Here is a 22231-nt window from a genome sequence, read left to right as displayed (position 1 = left end):
GGAAGGCCCAAGTGGGTCTGGTTGCTATATGAACCCCCATTTTTACTAAATACACCCCCTGCCTTTTTTTGGTGATTCTTTTTCCGTAAAGTTACGGAAACTTACGAATTTCATAACGATACTTGTTTTCTTTCCGTAATGTTACGAAACTTTACGGATTACATAATCATCCCTTTTTTGCCTTCCGGAACGTTACAGAACTTTACGGATTACGCACTAACACTTCCTTTTAATTTCTGGCATGTCACGGAACTTCACGGATTGTGCTACGACGCTTTTCTTTTGGCTTCCGGCATGTCTCGGAACTTCACAAATTGCCTAACGATGGGTGCCAAATACCTCGAAGTGGTCAAACGAGGGTTGCATCCCAACAACGGATGGTCCCCGGACAAAATTAGGGTATGACAGTTGCCCCTTTTTACTTGTCTTTTATTGGAGATAAAAGGGAAGTAAAGATAAGACACTAATTTCATTCGAACGAAACACCATTCGGCCAGTGAACCTCCCTGCCAGCGGAACTTGCAAAAATTTGAAAATTATCAGTACCGACACATCATTTTGATACTGTCGAATTTGTTCCTCTTGGTTGATACAGGACACAGAATGACCATAATTTGTCTCTGCGTTTTGTTGGACACGATCGAGCCTGGGCGGCGAGACACAGAATGACCATAATTTGTCTCTGCGTGCCACCGGACACGATCGCCTTTGGATGGCGAAAAGGTGCGCGGGATGACCATAATTTGTCTCCGCCCACCTCTCGACTTACTGTCCCTGAATGACAAAGGGCACAAGATCTGTCCCTGCGCATTTATCACTCGACTTGTGAAATATGAATGACAAAGGGCGCAAAATTCGTCTATGCGCGTTTATCACCCAACTTGTTGTTCCTGAATGATAAAGGACGCAGAATTCGTCTATGCGCGTTTATCCATTCAGCTTTCTGCTCTTGAATGATAAAGGGCGCAGAATCTGTCTCTGCGCGTTTACCACCCAACTTGTTGTTCCTGAATGATAAAGGGCGCAGAATTCATCTATGCGCGTTTATCCATTCAGCTTCTCTTGAATGATAAAGGGCGCAGAATCTGTCTCTGCACGTTTACCACCCAACTTGTTGTTCTTGAATGATAAAGGGCGCATAATTCGTCTATGCGCGTTTATCCACTCAGCTTGCTGCTCTTGAATGATGAAGGGCGCAAAATCTGTCTCTGCGCGTTTATCACCCAATTTGCGAAATCTGAATGGCAAAGGGCGCAAAATTCGTCTATGCGCGTTTACCACTCAACTCGCTGCTCCTGAATGATAAAGGGCGCAAAATTTGTCCCTGCGCGTTTATCACTCATCGAGCGTGTGGATAACTGCATGTCATCGGGCCTGCCGCCTCTGGATGACAAAAGGTGCAGAAGACGACGTTAGTCTCTGCGTGCTATCATGCTTTGAGTCTTAGAGATAGCAAAAGAAAGTTTAAACGGATAACCACCCGGGTATCTCCGCATGTCACGTGACTCCAGTGTCAGTATGACAGATATTGTGGGGTGGCCGACAAAAGTGAGGCTCTTACTCCTACGTATCCTCAATGAGGAACTCAGACCTACGTAGTTCTGGATAACTTATGAGACTAAAATAGTCTCGGTGTTTTCTTCACTAAAATGCGAACACGCTTTAGTAAAGAGACAAAACTTCCAACCAATTAGAGCAACATATGCTTTTTGGATGAAAAACAATGTGTCTACCGGGGAAGGGGAGTATGCTAATGAAATCTTCTCATAATTACAAATGAGATTTTGAATGTTTAGCATTTTGTTTCTAAATGACCATTTAGAGGAAACACTGGGTTCAACAAAAATAGAAGGAAATCACTCAAAGTGTATTAACCTCACACAGGTAAGTGTTTCGTCCTAATTCCGAACCATAGATATGCCATGACTTGATCTTGCAAATCATTTCCTATCAAATCAAAGATTACGTGCGTGATCATGGATTAGTAGGACTTTTTCTTGGGAAAGGTGTTTTTTTTGTGGGAATTTTGGCTTTGAATGTTTTTGGCCTTTTCCTTTTCTGTTTTTGTTTAGTGCGAGGCGAAAAAGTCGTTGACACACAGGATTTTGGTTGGCAATCAAAGGGAGAGGACCACTTTAGGTCGTGGTTTCCTTTCTTTTCTTGTTTACTTGGCGACAAATCTGTATTGTTCAGATATTGTCTGGTCCTAAGACCTTTCTGCATATTTCTTCTTTTCTCTTCCGATCTTTGATCGAGAATTCTCTTTCTTTTTGCTTTCCCCCATTTTCCTTGATTGGGAATTTTCCCTTTTTGCTTTGTTCTGATTCTTTTGATCGGGAATTTTCTCCTTTTCTCCTTTTCTCTTCTTTTCTTTTTCTTTTTTTTGTTTTCTTTTGAGGGCAAGGTTTATGGTGAGTTGGGACTTTGGCTCAAGGCTTGTAGAACGGATGGACATGATATATGTCAGGGTGTTGGTCTGGTTCAGGGATAAAAGGAAATGTCCCACATTATTTCCATGACACAAATGCAACAATGATGATTTGGAAATTTTATGCAAAACTAGTCATGCATGCACCTATGTGGACACTCAAGTGTCAAAAACTTTTTGGTCATGTGATGCTAGGGCTCATAATTCATTTTCTCTACTTTAGTCAACCCAGTGTTTCCAAAATATGTTCTTTTATCAATTTTTGCATTCATCCGAGTCTATTTTGGGTGTTCGGAAAAACTTTCACAGCATTTACCCTTCAAATGTGTACACACATTTTTTTTCAAAAACTAGTTACAATCAGTGAAATTTTTTCAAAGAAAAGCTGGAAGTTATCTCTTTTCAAAAGCTTGTTGGTTTTTTAGCTAGAAAACTTATTATTATTATTTTTTTCTTTTTTCTCTTTTTTCTTTTTCCATGAGGTATTTTGCTACCTAAACATATGTATATTTTTGTGAGGTATTTTGCTATATACATGCGTGTCCAAGGTATCTTGCTACCTAAACATACATATATATGTTTTGTGAGATATTTTTGCGAGATATTTTTGCTATATACATGCATATCCAAGGTATCTTTCTACCTAAACATACATATATATATTTTGTGAAGTATTTTTTTTGTTTACATATATGCATATCTAAGGTATCTTTCTACCTAAACATACATATATATATTTTGTGAATTATTTTTTGTTTACATACATGCATATCTAAGGTATTTTCACTACCTAAACATACATATATATATTTTGTGAGGTATGACTACCTTCCGAGCTTGTGCTTATTTTATTTAAATTCCCAGGATCATGAGCAACTAGGTGTGACCTACTATGACTTGAGAAACAAAGGTGATCAAATAAAAAGCAGAGATTTAAAAGGTACTAGGTTGCCTCCTAGTAGCGCTTCTTTAATGTCTTGAGCTGGACGCCAGATGACTTGTCGGTCACGGACCTAGTACTTTGCTTACCTTTGGCTTTGGACTTGGTCACCTATTGGTCGGCCATGTGTCGTAAGCAACACTTTAACCTTTTTGTGGATGAGCTGAGGTGAACTCTAGAGGTGGTGGCGGCGGTGCGTCTGTTGCCTGCTGTCAGCCATCCCTAGGCTGCTATGGTGTCTCGTCCTGCGCCTGCCTGGGGGTGCAGTACTTCTTGATGAAAGCCCGGTTAATGGGGGGCTTGATGAACTTGCCAGGGGCGACGGGCACTCCGTGGAACTGATAGAGACCCGTAATCAGAGCTGGAAACCCTAGGACCCTGTTGGACTTGTTCTGGTCCACTAGGTTTCTTGCGGGTGCGATCCCTGCAAACAATAGATGACATCAGAAATCAGTTTGGCGATGTGCATACTTACCTAAGTCATGATGGCATGACCTTTGTTGGGGGGGACGAGTACCCTATAGGAATGGCAGAGGCCCGTAACCAGAGCTAGAAACCCCAGGACCCTGTTGGACTTCTTCGGGTCCACTGGGTGTCTTGTGGGCACGATCCCTGCAAATAGTGGATGGCATCAGAAATCAGTTTAGCCACATGCATACTTACCTATGTCGGAATGATACAAACCAACTGATACTTTCGTAGGGGGAGATCGGCATTGCGATCGCTGGGCAGAATGTTGCTAAGTAGCAACGTCATCTATATCTGTGTAAAAGTGGTCATGTTGGTGCGCATGATCCGCACTTGTCTCTTTGCAGCGGTACGGGTGAAATCTTGCCTCGGTATGCATAGTAGCAGCGTGATAGCCTCTCTCTCTGGTTGTGCTCGCATATTTGGCCCTCCTCCGGGATCAGGGGGTGGCCCCCGGAGTTGATAAAAGGAAACTACTGGACCCTTAATCGGGAGCGCAAGTTAGGCTGCCTTGCAGCGACGCTTTCCGTTTGTCCAAAGCTAGGCAAGGGATGACGATCTATCGGTTGTGACCCTAGCCTATACTTGCGTCTGTCCCTAAGTACCTGAAAGTAGGAAACGACATTGTGCAGCAAACTGTGTTCGTGTTACCGTCTTACCTTGATTGGTTTCTGCCTTCAGCTTAGTCCCGACATCTGACCACGGCCTAAGATGATTCTGCCCCTGTTATCACAAAACATGCATGCGTATGTGTATGTATGAATGTTTTCAAATGCAACGAGCCGGTTAGGTTCAGTTTTAATTACGCGCTTTGGGGCATCCCGTGGATTGAGCGAAAGGGCTCAGGCTATCATAGACTGCACATGGTTTAAAGCACAAAGTGAGGACTGAAGCCTCAAACTCATGTTCTCTTCTTTTTAGAAGACCGTGACAAGAAAATTACAGCAGACAGGAATCCCTGGGGGAAACCAAGAAGAACACACAAAATTAAAAGAACATGCAGCTACATCCTTAATTGCCCCAGATTCTAAGCATAGTATTGCTTGACAACATCAGAGTTCACAGGTGAAGGTAGCTCCTCGCCATCCATGTTGGTAAGCACCAGGGCCCCTCCGGAAAAAAGCCCTTTTCACAATGAAAGGCCCCTCGTAGTTTGGGGCCCACATCCCTTGATTATCTTTAACAGCGTGGGACATCTTTTTCAGCACAAGGTCCCCCTCATGGAACTTGCGCAAGCGTACCTTCTTGTCGAACACATTCTTCATTCTTTGTTGATACAGGCGCCCATGGCTCATGGCCGTCAAGCGCTTACCTTCAATAAGGTTGAGTTGGTCATAGCGTGTTTGAGCCCACTCTGATTCTTCTAAGCCCGATTATGCTAGTATCCTCTGGGAAAGGATCTCTACTTCAAATGGGAGTACCGCTTCCATTCGATAAACCAAGGAATACGGCATTGCCCCAGTAGAAGTTCGTACTGAAGTTCGGTATCCATGCTAGGCAAAAGGCAACATCTCATGCCAATCTTTGTATGACACTGTCATCTTCTGAATAATTTTCTTAATATTCTTGTTGGCTGCTTCCACGGCTTCGTTCTTCTTTGGCCGGTAGGGCGTGGAGTTGTGATGCTGGATTTTGAAATCCGCACACATTTCCTGCATCATCTTGTTATTCAGGTTGGTGCCATTGTCAGTAATGATCTTCCTAGGGAGTCCGTACCGACAAATCAGCTCCCTCTTTATAAACTTGACCACTACACTCCTTGTGACATTGGTGTAAGAAGCCGCTTCGACCCATTTGGTTAAATAATCTATCGCCACGAGAATGAAACGATGACCGTTCGAAGCCTTGGGCTCGATGGCCCCGATGACGTCTATTCCCCACATGGTAAAAGGCCAAGGGGCGGACATGATATTCAGAGGATGTGGCGGAGCATTGACATTGTCCGCGAACGCTTGACATTTATGGCATTTCCTTACATGGATGCAGCAATCACTTTCCATGGTGAGCCAGTAATAACCTACTCTCAAGATCTTTCTGGCCATAGCATGGCCATTGGTGTGTGTTCCAAACGAGCCCTCGTGGACTTCCTCGATCATGTGGTTCGCCTCTTTGGCATCCACGCATCGCAAGAGAGTCAAGTCAAGGTTTCTTTTATATAGTATGCTCCCACTCATGAAGAAACCGGCCGCTAATCTCCTCAACGTCCTTTTATCATTGTCGGAAGCCTCCGATGGGTACTCTTTGCTTTCAACATATTGCTTGATATCGGAATACCAAGGTTTACCGTCCCGTTCCTCTTCCACCTGACAACAATGTGCGGGTTTGCCACGACACCAGAACTTAATGTATGGTAGATCCCCGTGCGGTGTTAGCTGGAACATGGACGCCAAAGTAGCAAGCGCATCCGCCATTTGATTTTCCTCCCGGGGAACGTGATGGAAGGAGATCTCATCAAAGGAATCAGCCAACTCCTTGATATAGGCTTTGTAGGGTATCAGCTTGGGGTCTCTAGTTTCCCATTCCCCTCTCAGCTGGTGAATCACCAGTGTTGAGTCCCCGTACACTTTGAGCAGTTTGACATTAGAGTCAATTGCCGCCTCGATGGCCAGGGCACACGCTTCATACTCAGCCATATTATTGGTGCAGTCAAACCCAAGCCTGGCTGTGAAAGGTATACATTGATTGTCTGGAGAGACCAATACTGCTCTAATGCCATGGCCTAAAATGTTTGACGCTCCATCAAACCATACAGTCCATTTGTCCCGGTCCTCGTCTAGTTTTTCCTCAAACAAGGCCATGATGTCCTCATCCGGGAATTTGGGATGCATGGGCTGATAGTTGTTAAGAGGCTGCTGAGCCAAATAATCCGCTAAGGCGCTCCCTTTTATCGCCTTTTGGATGATGTAAACTATATCAAACTCGGATAGCAAGACCTGCCACCAGGCGATCCGTCCTGTGAGAGCTGGCTTTTCAAAGATGTACTTAACCGGGTCCATTTTGGATATCAACCAGGTGGTATGGCTCAACATGTATTGTTTTAGACGATGGGATGCCCAGACTAAAGTACAACACGTTATTTCAAGCAGGGAGTAATTCATTTCACAGGCCGTGAACTTCTTACGCAAGTAGTAGACAACGCGCTCTTTCTTCCTGGACTCGTCATGTTGCCCTAGCATACATCCCATCGACTCGTCCAAAATCGTCATATACAAAATGAGAGGCCTTTCGGGTACCGGTGGCATAAGCACAGGAGGGTTCATGAGACACTGTTTGATCCTTCCAAACGGCTCTTGATAATCCTCGTTCCAGTGGACGGTTTGGTTTTTGCGTAAGAGTTTGAACAATGGCTCACAAATAGCAGTGAGCTGTGATATGAACCTGGCAATATAATTCAAACGTCCTAGGAAACCTCAGACCTGCCTCTCGGTACGGGGTTCCGGAATCTCAAGGATGGCCTTCACCTTTTCGGGGTCCACCTCTATCCCTTTCTGACTTACGATGTTCCCTGATTTGACCCCGAAGGTACACTTAGTGGGGTTTAACCTCAATCGATACCTCCTAAGCCTTTCGAACAACTTCCGCAGGTTGACATGGTGTTCCTCCTCGGTCTTAGATTTGGCAATTATGTCGTCCACGTAGACCTCGATCTCTTGGTGTATCATATCGTGGAACAAAGCTACCATAGCCCGTTGATAAGTTGCCCCGACATTCTTGAGTTCAAAGGACATCACCTTGTAACAGAATGTTCCCCACAGGGTGACGAAGGTAGTCTTTTGCATATCCTCTGGCGCCATCTTTATCTGATTGTAACCGGAGAACCCATCCATGAAGGAAAACAAAGCGAAATTGGCCGTATTATCCACGAGGATATCGATGTGCGGCAAAGGAAATTTGTCATTGGGACTGGCCCGATTCAGGTCCCGATAATCCACACACATTTGCACCTTCCCTTCCTTCTTAGGGACTGGTACAATGTTGGCAACCCATTCTGGGTACCGAGCGATAGCCAAAAACCCAGCGTCAAATTGTTTCTTTACCTCTTCTTTTATTTTCAAGGATGTCTCGGGCTTCATCCTCCTTAGTTTTTGTTTTACCGGGGAACACTCAGGATTTAGGGGTAATCGGTGCTGTACAATGTTAGAACTCAAACCGGGCATATCTTGGTACGACCAGGCAAAGATGTATTGGTAGTCTCTTAGTAGGGCTGTTAATTCTTCACGGATGGGTGTGGTCATACCCGTGCTTATCTTTACTTCCCTTTTTCCACTGCCAGTTCCTAAGTCTACTAGTTCTGTCTCTTCTTGATGAGGCTCCATTTCTTGGTCCTCATGGACGACTATCCTTTCCAACTCCGGGGGAAGTCCCACATCCTCGTTCTCTTCATCTTCTGTTTGATTCGTTTCTTGCTCGAAATCGATGGGCGGGTCCCAGGTATTAGTACCTTCGAGGGACTCGTCGTCGGATCTGGAATTTTTAAACGTAAAGAAATAAACATGCAAATGGATGAGAATGGGTAGAGACGCAGGAACAGATGAAGAAAGATCTTTGTATTATAAATTCAGGAACAAAAGACACAAAGCCTTAACAAAAGGAAACTCTAAAGCCTAGGCCCAATTATAGAGCTTTTAAAGCCATAAAAAGGTTTACATTATGCTTGTCGCGTAAATGTCCGGGCGCTCCTCCACTCGCCAATTTCCTAGTCGAAAATCAGGAGGGCATGGTCGTACCAACTCCGACCCACTTGGCGAATCATCTTCACATATCGCAACGACTTGGCCTTCGTGTCCTAGACCCGCGCTTATAAAGCTCATACTGATGTGGCAGGGCGGGCCTCCTTTGACTTCTTGTCCCAGTCGCGAGCCTTGACCTCCGCTCTTCCTTCCTGTAATGCCTTTCTTTATGTCCGCTTGTGTGGGTTTATAGCCTAACCCAAACTTCCCACGGTTTCCTTTAGCGCTTATCAGGCTGGTTATGCCGCCGTTGTCCTTTCCTAAACCCATTCCGGGCTCGTAACCATTCCCCAACATCACTCGAGCCATCATTACTGCCGCATCGGACAGGCAAGGTTGCCCAGAGAAAGAATCTACAGAAGCAATGCTAACCACCTCAAAAGACTGGAAGGCCGTTTCTAATGACTCCTCCGCGACTTCCACATATGGCATAGAGGATGGGCAACTCACCAAGATGTCTTCCTCGCCCGATACGATAACCAAATGCCCTTCCACTACGAACTTCAATTTTTGGTGGAGTGTAAAGGGAACGACTCCCACCGAATGGATCCATGGGCGCCCTAACAGGCAGCTGTAAGCGGGGTTAATGTCCATTATTTGAAAGGTAACCTGACAGGTATGGGGGCCTATCTGTACAGGGAGGTCGATCTCCCCTAACCTCTCGGCGGGTGCCGTCGAAGGCACGGACTACCATGGAACTTGGCTTTAGATGGGAAGCATTAAATGGTAATTTCTCCAAAGTGCTTTTGGGCATCACGTTTAAACTGGAACCATTATCGATGAGCACCTTGGCTACCACGTGGTCCATACACTTGACTGATACATGCAAAGCCTTGTTATGCCCTTTTCCCTCGGCAGGGATTTCTTCTTTGGCGAAGGCGAAATAGTTGTTGGCGGTGATATTATTGACGAGCCCTCCAAAGCCTTCTACAGAGATATCTTGGGCCACATGGGCTTCGTTCAAAACCTTTACCAGCAAAGCCCGATAAGGCTCCGAGCTCATGAGTAATTCCAACAGCGAGACCCTGGCCGGGGTTTTGTTGAGCTGCTCAATAACCTTGAACTCGCTCTGCTGAATTATGCAGAGAAACTCGCTGGCTTCCTTTAGCGACACCTCCTTCTTGCCATAACCATCCTTTTTCTCCGGAAGACCCTTCACCGAAATATCCTCATTAGGAGTGAAGGGCATTTTATCATCTTTTTCTTCCACTACCTTTGCCTTCCCCTTAACGTTTGCGGGTTGAATTGGTAGGTCGGGGGGCGCAAACACGCAACCGCTGCGGGTCACACCACTCAGCCCCATGATATTGGTTACCTTGGCCGACAACGAACTGATGTCGGTGGCTTCTTCTTCCCTTTTGTTCGAAGGTGTGTACCTCCATGGGACTGCGTGGCTGTTTTGGTATGGGAAAGGGACAGGTTTAGCTGCTGAGGGGTATTGGGGCTTTTGTGAAGCTACGCCCTTGGTGAAGTATATCACCAAAGGTTTAGGCCTTCCGAAACTTCTCTCATCCGCGGACTGCATACATATATGCTGCTCTTCCCTTCCCTCATTGTCGACTTCCAGTCGACTTTGATCTATCATCCTTTGCAAAAGGTCCTCCACTGCCAAACATGTTTCCATGTTATGTAGCTCACCAGGATGCAACAGACAAGAATCCTTTTCATGCCCACCGTGGGGAATGACACCCCCCTTTTGTAGGGCCTCATAGATAAACCTCATAGGGGTCGCTACTTCCCTTAAAGGCTTAGACCTGTGCGGCCTATCTGACTCAATGGCATTAACCGCTCCCCCTCCATGATTGGTGAGCGGGTTAGTTTTCACATTGGGCTGATCCTTTTGAAATGTTAGCCATCCGACGTCTATCAAATGCTGGACCTTGTATTTAAGGGCCAGGCATTTTTCGATGGAGTGGCCCAGGGTTTTCCCATGGTACGTGCAAGTTGTGTTAGGATCATACCACTTTGGGAAAGGGGGTTGGAAGATCTTCCCGGGAGTTATTACGGCCAGTTGGTTGGCGATGAGGGACGACAAGAGGTCCTCGTACATCATTGGGAGTGGGGTGAATTCTGGAATTGGCCTCGGGGGATAGTTCCTGATTGCGTTGGAACTGGCGCTAAAGTGGGCATTGCCGACCGGGCGAGTCGTGGTTGGAGTCGGAGCTTGGGGGGCCTCCCTCTGGATGGGGGCGGGCGCCCTAGGTTGTATGGGTGCTGAATTGGAGGAGTTCCCGGCACGAGCTGAGAAGCTCGGATGATGTTGCGTGTACTGATGTGTACCATGAGATGTCTGCGGGGGTTTGACCCATGCGGGCGCCGAAGTGACGGCGTGGGCATCTCCCTCCTTCCTTTTTGCCCCAGTTGCTCGGATTCTTTTAGCATTGACACTTGTGGAGGAAACGTAATCGAACTTCCCTCTTTTCAACCCTACTTCGATTCTTTCCCCGGCGAATACTAGGTCCGCGAAGCTGGACGACATGTAACCTACCAACTTCTCATAGTAAAACACTGGCAAGGTGTCTGCCATCATGGTGATCATCTCCCTTTCGACCATGGGAGGGGCCACTTGTGCTGCCAGGTCTCTCCACCGCTGTGCATATTCTTTAAAGGTCTCACCTTCCTTCTTGAACATATTCTGTAGCTGAGTGTGATCGGGAGCCATATCGGAATTATACTGATATTATCTTAGGAAAGCAGTAATCAGGTCCTTCCAAGTATGGATGCGGGAAGCTTCCAGATTAGTGTATCAAACAACCGCGGCTCCGGCCAAGCTATCTTGGAAAAAGTGTATTAATAGTTTCTCATCCCTAGAGTGCGCGCCCATCTTGCGACAATACATCTTGAGATGGTTCTTGGGGCAAGTCGTCCCTTTATACTTGTCGAAGTCCGGCACCTTGAATTTTGGGGGGATAACAACATCTGGTACCAAGCAAAGATCCATCATGTCCGCGAATGGATAGTCACCAAAGCCTTAAACAACCCTCAATCTCTCCTCGAGGAGATCGAGTTTCCTTCTTTCTTTGGCCGTCGGGGGTGGTCCTTCCGCGGACAAGAATACTGGTTGTGCTGTGAGGTTGTACTGAGACAATGTGTTGGGTGTCGGCCCCTCGGCGAGGATCGGGGGATAGAAATCAACATCCCCTTGGGCATGCTCTTAATGATCTTCATGGGCCTCGTGGGGCTGTTGAGGAGGCTTCCTTTCAAGGATGGGGGAAGAGACATGACCCACGTCATCGTGCATGACTGGCGGCGTGTAATTAGGCGGCAATCCATAAGGGTAAGCCACCCGATTGTATCCCAAATGGGGGTTGTTGTTGTGCCCCTGTGTACTCTTTTCTCGTCCTACTGCGTTTGGGGGAGGATGGTGCGCGGTAGCTAGAAGAGTTGGGTCTGCTTCGGCAGCCAAACTAACGGCGGCAGCAGTGGCCACATTTTTCTCCATGAGTTGCCTCATTCCTAACATGGCCTCCATCATGGAAGCCATTTGTTCTTTCAGAGCCGACATGTCAGCTTTCATTTGTTCCTGTGTCTCCTCTTGATCACCCATCGTTCTAGATTTGGATCTGGTGCGATAGGGATGCCTTGGGGCACGTTTAGTTATGGTGTTTTTTCCTAAAAAACCAAATGTGAGGAGTAGGTAAAAAATAATGAATGCATGTTAGAGATAAAATGCAGGAGTGATTTGATTCGCACTTACTTTTGGAGTAAAAACATGGGATAAACTCATTTTATTCAAAAAGTTATAACTAATCAAGATCTGAGTGACAATACAAGTTCCCTAGCGGTTTCTAATTATATGGGCCATTAGATCTATCATATGCTGACAATAGCCGAGAAGTCCGTGGATCTCCTCGGGGGCGGAGTAGGTGTCCGCCATTGCCTTGGCCTTGGCTAGTAGTCGGGGAAGCTCTTGACTCTCGTTCAAGGTAAGAGCGAATCGGTCCATCCACATCGTTGCCTCTCGGTGTAACGAGTCGATCACCCTTCCTCTAGCCTCCTTTTCTGCATACACTTGGGCATACTCGTCTGCCACTCTATGCTCGTGGGCCGTGGCTAGATTTAGTTCTTCTTGGTACTTGTTGATGATGGCTAACATGTTGGTCTCTGTCTCGCATAAACGCTGAGACAAACTTCTCTTGGACCTCGAGCAAGCCTTCAACTCATCCTTCAAGATCAAACTGTCTACCCGTGATTGGTCCCTTTCCTCTCTTTGGAGTTTAAGCTCGCTGTTGCTACCCCACAGAGCCCCTCAGAATTTGTTCCGGCCGTGTTCTTCCCTATAAGCCCTCTTGGTTTCTCGTTCCAAAGCTTTGGTGGTAGCCACATTTACATCTCTCAGTTCGGTATTCTCCTTTCGGATTTTCAAAGCCGCTGATTTGAACCTTTCTTTAACTGTTTGGGCTTTCTCGAGTTCCGCCCTAAGGACCTGCACCTCTTCGTCTTCCTCCAGTGCCATAACTTCCTCTCTTTTAGCGGTTCTCAAACTTGGAAGCCAATCCAAACCTTGCACGTGGGCTTTTAACCACTTACGATAGCCACCGATGGGCCCATTGTTACTACCCCTGAGTTCTTTGTCCTTCTTTTGCAACACCTCCCATGCCTTGCGGACCTTCTGAAGTGTCTCCATGTTGGTCTTATTGAAGCCTCGTGAAATGACAGGCGAGAGCTCATCCTCTAGTGGTGCCCCTCTCATAGGGTAGCCAAGTTGTCTTATAGCAAGAACGAGATTGTAGCTGATGCAACCCCTCGTCCCCATCAAGGGAACATTTGGAAATCCTCCGCATGAAATAAGAACTCCGGTTCTTCCTTCCTTCCATCGAGGGAACCAGTTGACAGATGCTCCTTCTTTGTTTGCTAAGAGTTGGTCCCAATTTGCCCCTCCTTTCTCTGTGCATGAACGGTGGCATGCCTCACCTCTTGGCAAAAAAGGTGTGAAACTAACCATACATAAAGAGCGGGAGTACTGCAGACAATCCTCGTACTGCTCTTCTCACATCTTCGCTCAAAGGTGTCATAGAGGTCGGCTAGCATAGCAACGACCGGGCTTTCCTTGTGGTCATGATAGGCAAGAAAAGCGTCAATCGCTGCTAGGTCCACCAACCCATCCACATTTGGAAAGAGGACTCCTCCAAAGATCAACAGTGCGAGAATGTCTATGAACAGGGCCCATTCGCCTTTACTTGCCAAGATTCTTGCTTTTGCCTCCAAACATTTTCTCGGTATTCCAACCACCCCATTTTCAACTTGCTTTTGAAAGAGGTAACAAAGTTACATATTGATTTTAGGCTTTTTAGAAATTTTAACCAATAAGAGCAGAAAAGACCATTTCAAGGCGTTGGACCTTTGAAAATGGCTTTTTTAGGCGATGACAACAGTTTGGTTTATGAATTGATTTTAGCCTTAGTTTCACTTTGGTTATTAGTCGATTCGATTTAAGAAAGAGAAATCCCAAAGAAAAACGTCCGATTGATTTTTTTTGATTTATTTTACTAAAAGATATTTTTGATTATTATATTATTATTTTACCTCTTTTTGATTTCCAACGTGGTTAGGGCATGACCGAACGGTCAGATTTCATTTTAACATAAATTAACGGATGTTACAATTCAAATGATCGGTGTAAATTTATTTTATTTTTTGATTAGGCGAGAAAATGACTAAAATAAGTGACTAAAGCATGTCAAAAGTGGGTACGGAAAGTAAATGAAATGAAAATAAAAGCACGTGAAACAAATGAGGACCACTAAGGGTACATAGAATGAATTGAAAAGTTCGATTTCAGGAACTTACCGGTTGAAGACCGAAGAACGACGAAGAACAAACGAAGAACGTCGAAGAACGGTTGAAAATCTTTGCGAAATCACCCACGGAAACGTTACGGAAGCGCCTCGGCTTGGATTTTCTTCACGGAAACAATTTTTCTCACTAATTTTAAGTGATCCCGAAATACCAGAAGGGCTGAACATTTTTGTTCTTCCCTCCTTCCCCTATTTATAGGAAAAGGAAGGAGATGCTTGCCACCCAGCTCGCCCAGGCAAGCTAGGTTGCTTCCTCCAGAAGTAACCGCCTTTTGGAGGAGCATCCTGGAAGGCCCAAGTGGGTCTGGTTGCAATTTGAACCCCCATTTTTACTAAATACAACCTCTGCCCTTTTTTTGGTGATTCTTTTTCCGTAAAGTTACGAAAACTTACGAATTTCGTAATGATACTTGTTTTCTTTCCACAATGTTGCGGAACTTTATGGATTACATAATCATCCCTTTTTTGCCTTCCGAAACGTTACGAAACTTTACGGATTGCGCACTAACACTTCTTTTTAATTTCCGGCATGTCACGAAACTTCACGGATTGTGCTACGACGCTTTTCTTTTGGCTTCCGACATGTCTCGGAACTTCACAAATTGCCTAACGATAGGTGCCAAATACCTCGAAGTGGTCAAACGAGGGTCACATCCCAACAACGGATGGTCCCCGGATGAAATTAGGGTATGACACATGCCTATTTTGATGGCATCCTTTCTGTTCTAGAATTGCAGTTTACATGCATTGGAACTCCCTTGTGGTCCAATTACTTTAACTCTACCAGGCATAACTGCTATTATTGGCTTGAAGTGAAGATCAGATCAAAAGAAGCGAAATAGACATAGATTTTAGTGCTAAGTCTTATGGGGCTTTCATTAAGAAGAATGAGAAAGACACTGAAGAGATTTTTGATGCGGAACATATAGTCTTTCTGATTAGGTGTCTTCATACCTTGTATGTACTCATTCTCTCTAGATTCCAATGTATAGTTACAACTTGGCACAAGATCTTCATTTCAGAGAAGATATTTTCCTTAGTAAATTTCTATTAGCCTCAATTAATAAAGTAATGGAAGAAGCTATCGAGATTATGGATACCCCTGGAAAAATGAAGCCTATAGTTGGACCTTTATGGGTTGTGCAATAATGGTTAAATGTCATCCTAGCCAATCACATAACCCCAAAAAGAGATATTCCTAGTTGCTTCAAACTTAAAATCGAGGGAGCTCGATTGACTTACCTGACTCCAAGCAAGGAATTTTGTACATATGAATGTTATACTAAGTACATCAAGGCTTTTCTCAATTTTGATCAATTTAATAGCAATTTGGCCCCATCTTCGACTGCAAATTTGGTAGGTCCATAATGGCTAAACCAAAGTTTCCCTTGTGAAACTCCTGGCCAACATGCTGAATTAGTCGAAATCTAGAGTAATTTTCTCACTTGGGACATTATTTTTACTGGAACTACTTTGAAAGATCTCAGATTTTACCCTCACCAACCATAGATTTTCGAAAGAGAGTTTGGTTTGTGTCAACTTCCTTTAGTGCCAATATATAAGAAAAGGATTAGGCAAAATCAACTTTTGGGAGAAGAATCACTAATCCCTAAAGTCATTAGAAATGGGATTCCCAAAGTGAAGCTCCAATTTCAACCATTTTCTTTTGAGAATTGTTTTCTAAGCACACAAGATTTTCATTCATGGTGGACAAATTATTATTTTGAAAGACCTGTTTCCATTGTGAATTGCTTAGATAAACTAATTAAATCTTGTGGTTCTGTGTAGGACACCAACAAAAGGAGTAAAGGTAAACATGAATTATTTGTCAAAATTACTTTCTTCGAAAATTTCTATCATATTTGTTATCACTCAAATCGTCCCATGGCCACTTTTTGAGAAAATGTATTTTCCCTTGGAGAAAAAAAGAGAAAAACAAAGCCAATGGTAGAGTCACTAACTCAAAAGAAAACACTAAATTTTCTCGATATTGCCTAAAAAACCTTCATTTTTCCCCAAAAGCTTGTTTTGGTCTAAGTAAGAGTCTTCGAAATCTTCCTTGGGTTCGAGAGCTATTACCATTCTTAGCCATGTATAAACTTGATAACGCTCCTTCTTCTTGAAAAGCAACCTTTGCTAAAATGTACCTTGGAGATTACATTTACTACCCAAAAGGAATTTTACCATAACAATGTGTAGAAATTGAAACTAAACAAATAAACGGTAAATTTTGTGTTTTGTCATGTTAAGGCACTCAAAACAACCTTCACTAAATGTTTTAATTTTTTGAATTTCAATTTTCAGCTATTCCCATCAAAATTCCCCACCAAGGAGAAAATGAAGATTGGGATGATGATATTCAAGGATCCTCCAAAAAAATCCTCTCGAAAAAGAAAAACTCCTTCTTTGAGAAGTACAAGCCACCAGATATTTCAAATTCTCTAATAATCTTAGCTTTATTCCCCGTGACTTTTATAAACATAATTAACCTTCTTGTAGGGATCTAAGAAAACTACTAAAGTCTGACTGATGATAAAGTGAAGCTTCTACGAAACCACCTAAATTCCAACAACCATCTAAGGTTCAAATCATTCCGTTTGATTTAATTTGTTTCAATCTCTTTTCAAAACCTTACTAAATCTCTGTTATTCCAGTCCAACACCTCTCAACCCTTGAAAGTAAGAGTTTCTAAGAGATTATACGATTCTGATGAGGACTTTCCCGTCAATTCTTCTTTTAAACCAACCTCTTTTGCTACAACTAAGCAAAAGGTATTCCAAGAAACCTTGAAGAAAATTTATTTCATGAGATCCCGATCTAAAAAGTTTCTTGAGACATATCTTTCGAATGGAATATTGAAGGATAGATCCTGGCTTTCTACATTGCAGGATGACAACATAGTGGATCTTTCATCATCTCAAGATCCTTCTCAAATTGGTGACGATGGGGTAAATTTTTAAGCATTCATAAATTCTTTCCAGAACTAAATTCTTCTTAGAATTATAAGACTAACTCATTGCCTCTCGATAGGAAAAAGAAAATCAAAATACCCCTATTATTAAGTCAAGTGCCAAAAGTGTAAACGAAGAAACAATTGGTAACCATATCGATCTCGAATTGTTTTTATTCTTTCAATTTGGATCTCAAAAAAATAAAAATCATAATCAATACATGTATTTTCATCAAAGTATTTAGACATACCAGTTTCAACAACAAATGCCCGAAATGTTGGAATGGTAGAAGACCTAGAGGGATAAGATGCTCAAAGTCATATCGAGTCTTCCCCATCGAAAGCAATGTCAATTTAAGAGCCAATAATTGAAGAAAATGTCATGGATTTGACTCTTGACCATTTTTTGAATCTTGAAATTGAACAACACCCTCCAACCGCGAAAGAACAACTCACACTCAAAGTTCCCGTGGATATTTCTGTTCTTATTCTGGTTGTCGAAACCAATGAGTCGATAGTTGACCAGAGTATGTAATAGTCAAGATCCCTATTACTTTACCCTATTCATTTCGAAGATGAAGTTTAACTATTTTGCTTTAATTGTAGCTATTGTAAAAAACTTGTCCATGATGGATGCAGAGAATCTTCACAGGGAGACAGATCCATTGAATGTCGATCCTTTTGCTTTCATCGATGTTTGGTCTTCTGATTCGGTGCCTTCTAAAGCTTCTGAATCTAGTTACAATAGGTCATTCACATATTTTGATGAAGCTGTGGCAAAGTTTCAAAGACTGGCTTTTGACCAGCCTTTTGAAGACTCTCTTTCTAATCTAGATTATAAGTCTCAACTTCAAAAGTCAATAAATGAGGTCTTTAAATTTAATGACTTGGTGGTTAATGAGATTCCAAAGGTCTTTCCTTAATATTTTTAGCAATACCTTCGAAGATCATCAATTACATAGTCAACATAATGTTGATATTATTGAGATAAAGTTTTCTACAGAACAGGATCGAAATAAGCAAATTCAAGCTCGAGAAGGTTTTTAGAAGGCCAAAGAAAATATCATGCTAATCCAAGGGCCAATCAAGAAAATCAAAAAATCTGAGGCAGAACTAATGAAGAAAGAAAAAGATCTTATAGCGCTACTTAGGCCAATTCAAGAAGAACTTCATTCTACTTGCCTCAAACTTCAAGAGCTTCGATCTACCAAGGAGACTAATGAACAAAACAAGGATTTTTCGTATTCATCTTCTAAGGAGATAGTGGAAGAGCTAAAAGGCCATCTCGAGAAGCGCAGACAACTCGTGTTTGCTTAAAAGGAGTCAATGAATACATTATCTACATGGATTGAAGCTTCCAATGAATTGAAACAGAGCCATTTTATTTGATATACTAAATCTTCCTCCTTTGTAGACTCTTGAACAAATTTTTAATTTGTTGACATTTTTGGCATTCATGTAATTTCCTTTAAAACAATTTGCACTTTAATTATCTACATTATAGGAATATTTATTTTTAGTTATCATTGGTCTTTATGTTTTTAAGTATTTTCTATTTATCGAACCAATATAATCGTCTGAGGTTACTTCTCGAATTGCATAAGCATTTCCAGATAAAACCTTTTCGATAACATAAGGTACATCCCAATTCGGTGACCACTTACCAAGAACCTTCAATTTCTTATCCATGGGTAATATAACTTTCCAAACTAAATCTCCAATTCAAAAAGATTTTTTCCTAACTTTTTTTATAATGCTTACCCGCCTTTTCCTTTTGAGGAATAATATTTTCTAAAGCAATTAAACGCTCTTCATCTAAGACATTCAACTCGTAATACATCATATCCCAATAGTCTTGAACAAGAATCTCATTTTGTCTTTGGATTCGAATCAAATTTAAATTTATCTTGATAGACAAAATTGCTTCATGCCCATAAACCAACTTAAATGAAGTAACACCAGTGGCCCCTTTTGGTGAATTTCAATTAGCCCAAAGAATTTGGTCTAAACTTTCATGCCAACTTCTAGGTCTCTGGCCAACGTGTTTCTTAATTAAGCTTAACAAAACCTTGTTTATGGCTTCGACTTGGCCATTTGCTTGAGCATAATAAGGGGTAGAGGTTTCTAACTAAATATTTTGAGAATTGGCATATTGAACCACTTTTCGACCAGTAAAAACGGTGCCCAGATCTAATGTAAGTGTTCTTGGGATACCAAATCGAAAAATAATATTTGTTCTATGAAGTTTATTATATCCCCTTGATAAAAAAAATTTCAAGGGAATTGCCTCCACCCACTTGGTGAAATAATCAACCGCAACCAAGATGTACCTATGTCCCTTCGAAGAAGGTGGGTGGATTCAAACTATTAAATCTAATGTCCATCCTCGAAAAGGTCAAGGTTTTGTTATCGAATGTAACTCACTTGTTGAAACTTGTTGTATGGGACCATATTTTTTGGCACTCCTCCCATGATTTTGCATAATTAATGCAATCCTTCAAAATAGTTGGCAAAAAATAACCTTGTTGAAATAGCATCAACTTCATATTTTCACCAACTTGGTGAAAACCACAAATTCCTTTATGAGTTTCAACCAAAGCTATATTTATGATTCTCCCAAACATTTTCATAAGACTCCATCCATACTCTTTTTATACAACTCATCTCCAAGTATAACATAACTTACAACTTTATATTTTGTCTTTCAATCAACAAATAAATTAGGATTTTGAAGATATTCTAATAAAAGCTTTCTCCAATCATGAGCTGTTACCACATCTATATTCAAAATTTCTACTTCTTCCTGTAATTTTTATTTGATAGTTATCAAAGCTTCGAAATTTAGTATATGTTTCAACCCATCGAAACATAATATCTAAGGTTTAATTCCTATATAACATTCCAATATTTCTATGTTTGAATGATCAGCTAAGAAATTTGCTATAATTTGGCCTTTAATAACTTTCAATAACACAAAGGTAAGTGAAAATTCAATCAATGCAAGGGTCCATTTTCTTATTATATTATGCAAAATAGATTTAGAAAACATAAATTTAATAACACTATTGTGAGACAATACATGAACATTGAAAGGTTTTATATAATACTTAAGTTTAGTATAAGAATAATACAAGCACAAGCACAATTTTTCTATTGCACTATATCTAATTTCGACATCATTAAGAATTTGACTCAGATAATAAATGAAACATTATATGCCATTATCATCCTCTTGCACCAGCATGCTTGCAATAGTCGAATCTGATGCTGAAATGTACAATCTCAAGTCTTTCCCTTTCATAGGAGACATAGAATTGGTGGATTGGTAAAATATTTCTTAATGTCATCAAAGGCTTCTTGGTGTTCCTTTTCCCATCGAAATTCAACTTCATTCTTTAATCTAAGTAAACGTGAAAACACTTAGTTTTTCCTAACAGATTGAAATGAATCTTCTGAGAAAATTCACCATACCTAATAATGATTGAAACTATTTTTTATTCTTTGGAGGGGAAGTCTCCAAAATGGCTTTTTCCTTATTTTATCTACTTCAATTCCCTCTTGATGGATAAGGAAACCCAAGAATTCACCTTGTAGTTCGAATAAACTTGGCCTTTAGTAGCCTTTCAATCTTTGCTTTGATAGCCTCTAAAACATTAGGAGCAAATCTTCTTGGTGTCTGTTTCACTGGTTTTTTTTTTTACATTCACAAATAGGCAATCCGTGTTCCACCAATTCTCTATTGAGTCCGGGCATAGCTTCATATTCCCATGTGAAGCAGTCCTTGAACTCATGTAATAGAGAAATTATTTTTTCTTGAAGCCCAACATATAATAGCTTACTTACATAAATGGGATTTTGATTTTCTTTAGTCCCCAAGTTAATCTCTTCTAAAGGATCATGAGATTCTATCTTTTTTAATATTGAGGAAATTGGTTTCTCAAAACCCAAAGGGGAATTATCATAAATACAATCTAAGTTCAAATCCTCACCTTTTCACTAAGAAACATCTTTTGATTTCTCTTTTACTCTAATGGCATCAATATCCATCATTTTCTTTTCTTCTTTGATGGCATTAGTATCCATCATTTCCTTTTCTTCTTCGATGCCATTAGTATCCATCATTTTCAATTTCGATGGTCGTAACAGCCGTTTTTTTAATTTCAATGGCCGCAGTAGCCATTTTTTCAATTTTGACGGCCACAATAGCCACTTTTTCGATTTCAATGGCTGCAGTAGCTGTGTTTACTTTTTCGGCGGCTGTAGTAGTTGCTTTTTCAATTTTGATGGCCGCAGTAGTCATGTTTTCTTTTTCAATTTCAATGTCATCGTAGCCATTTGCATTTTATTATCAGTTATGTAAGCCGATAAGCGAGCCTTGAAGCTCGCATACGCTTCTGATGAAGTCATGGTTCTTCAACTTTGGTCATTTTTTCAACTGTCTTGTTAATTAACAAGAAACCTCTATTCACATCCCAACAAAAGAACTTGTCCTTTTTGTCACCTAATTTTTTATTCACATAGAATGAATCTCGATTTCGACTGGAGCGGTCCTCGCCATTTCTTGACCACCTTCTCTCGCAAAGGCATCGTAAATCCCATACGATGATTGATCCGCTTTGACCATCTCAAATTTTCCATCTTTGTTCCAACTCCATGGATTCATTCCCTTCCTAACAACATATTAAAATTGGCTTGTGAAGAAATTACCAAAAACATCGTAGGCCTCCTCCTATTGCCTACCGAAACATCCAAGCAAATCACCTCCTCAGAATCTGAAGGTTTCTTGCCAATATCTAAATCCTCTACAATCCTCCCAAACCTACGTAGCATAGACCTTAGCAGGATATTGAATGTAGCCCCCCCCCCCCCCCCAATCAACCAAGATCTTATTAATAATTTGGGCCTCCACCATAGCAG

The 22231-nt window shown here is 42.0% G+C and overlaps 1 non-coding gene across 1 annotated transcript; it reads right to left on the bottom strand.

Moving 5' to 3' along the window:
• Nucleotides 1-11491: 11491 nt before the first annotated feature.
• MIR5764 (microRNA MIR5764) lies at nt 11492-11638 on the bottom strand. The gene has a single exon (NR_126615.1). It is a non-coding gene; the product is annotated as a microRNA MIR5764 (primary transcript).
• Between the last annotated feature and the right edge of the window lie 10593 nt (nt 11639-22231).

This window comes from Glycine max, chromosome 14 (genome assembly GCF_000004515.6).
Source record: "Glycine max cultivar Williams 82 chromosome 14, Glycine_max_v4.0, whole genome shotgun sequence".
NCBI lineage: Eukaryota > Viridiplantae > Streptophyta > Magnoliopsida > Fabales > Fabaceae > Glycine > Glycine max.
The sequence above is the reverse complement of the archived record's forward strand: the minus strand, read 5'-3'. Positions and strand labels throughout refer to the sequence as shown.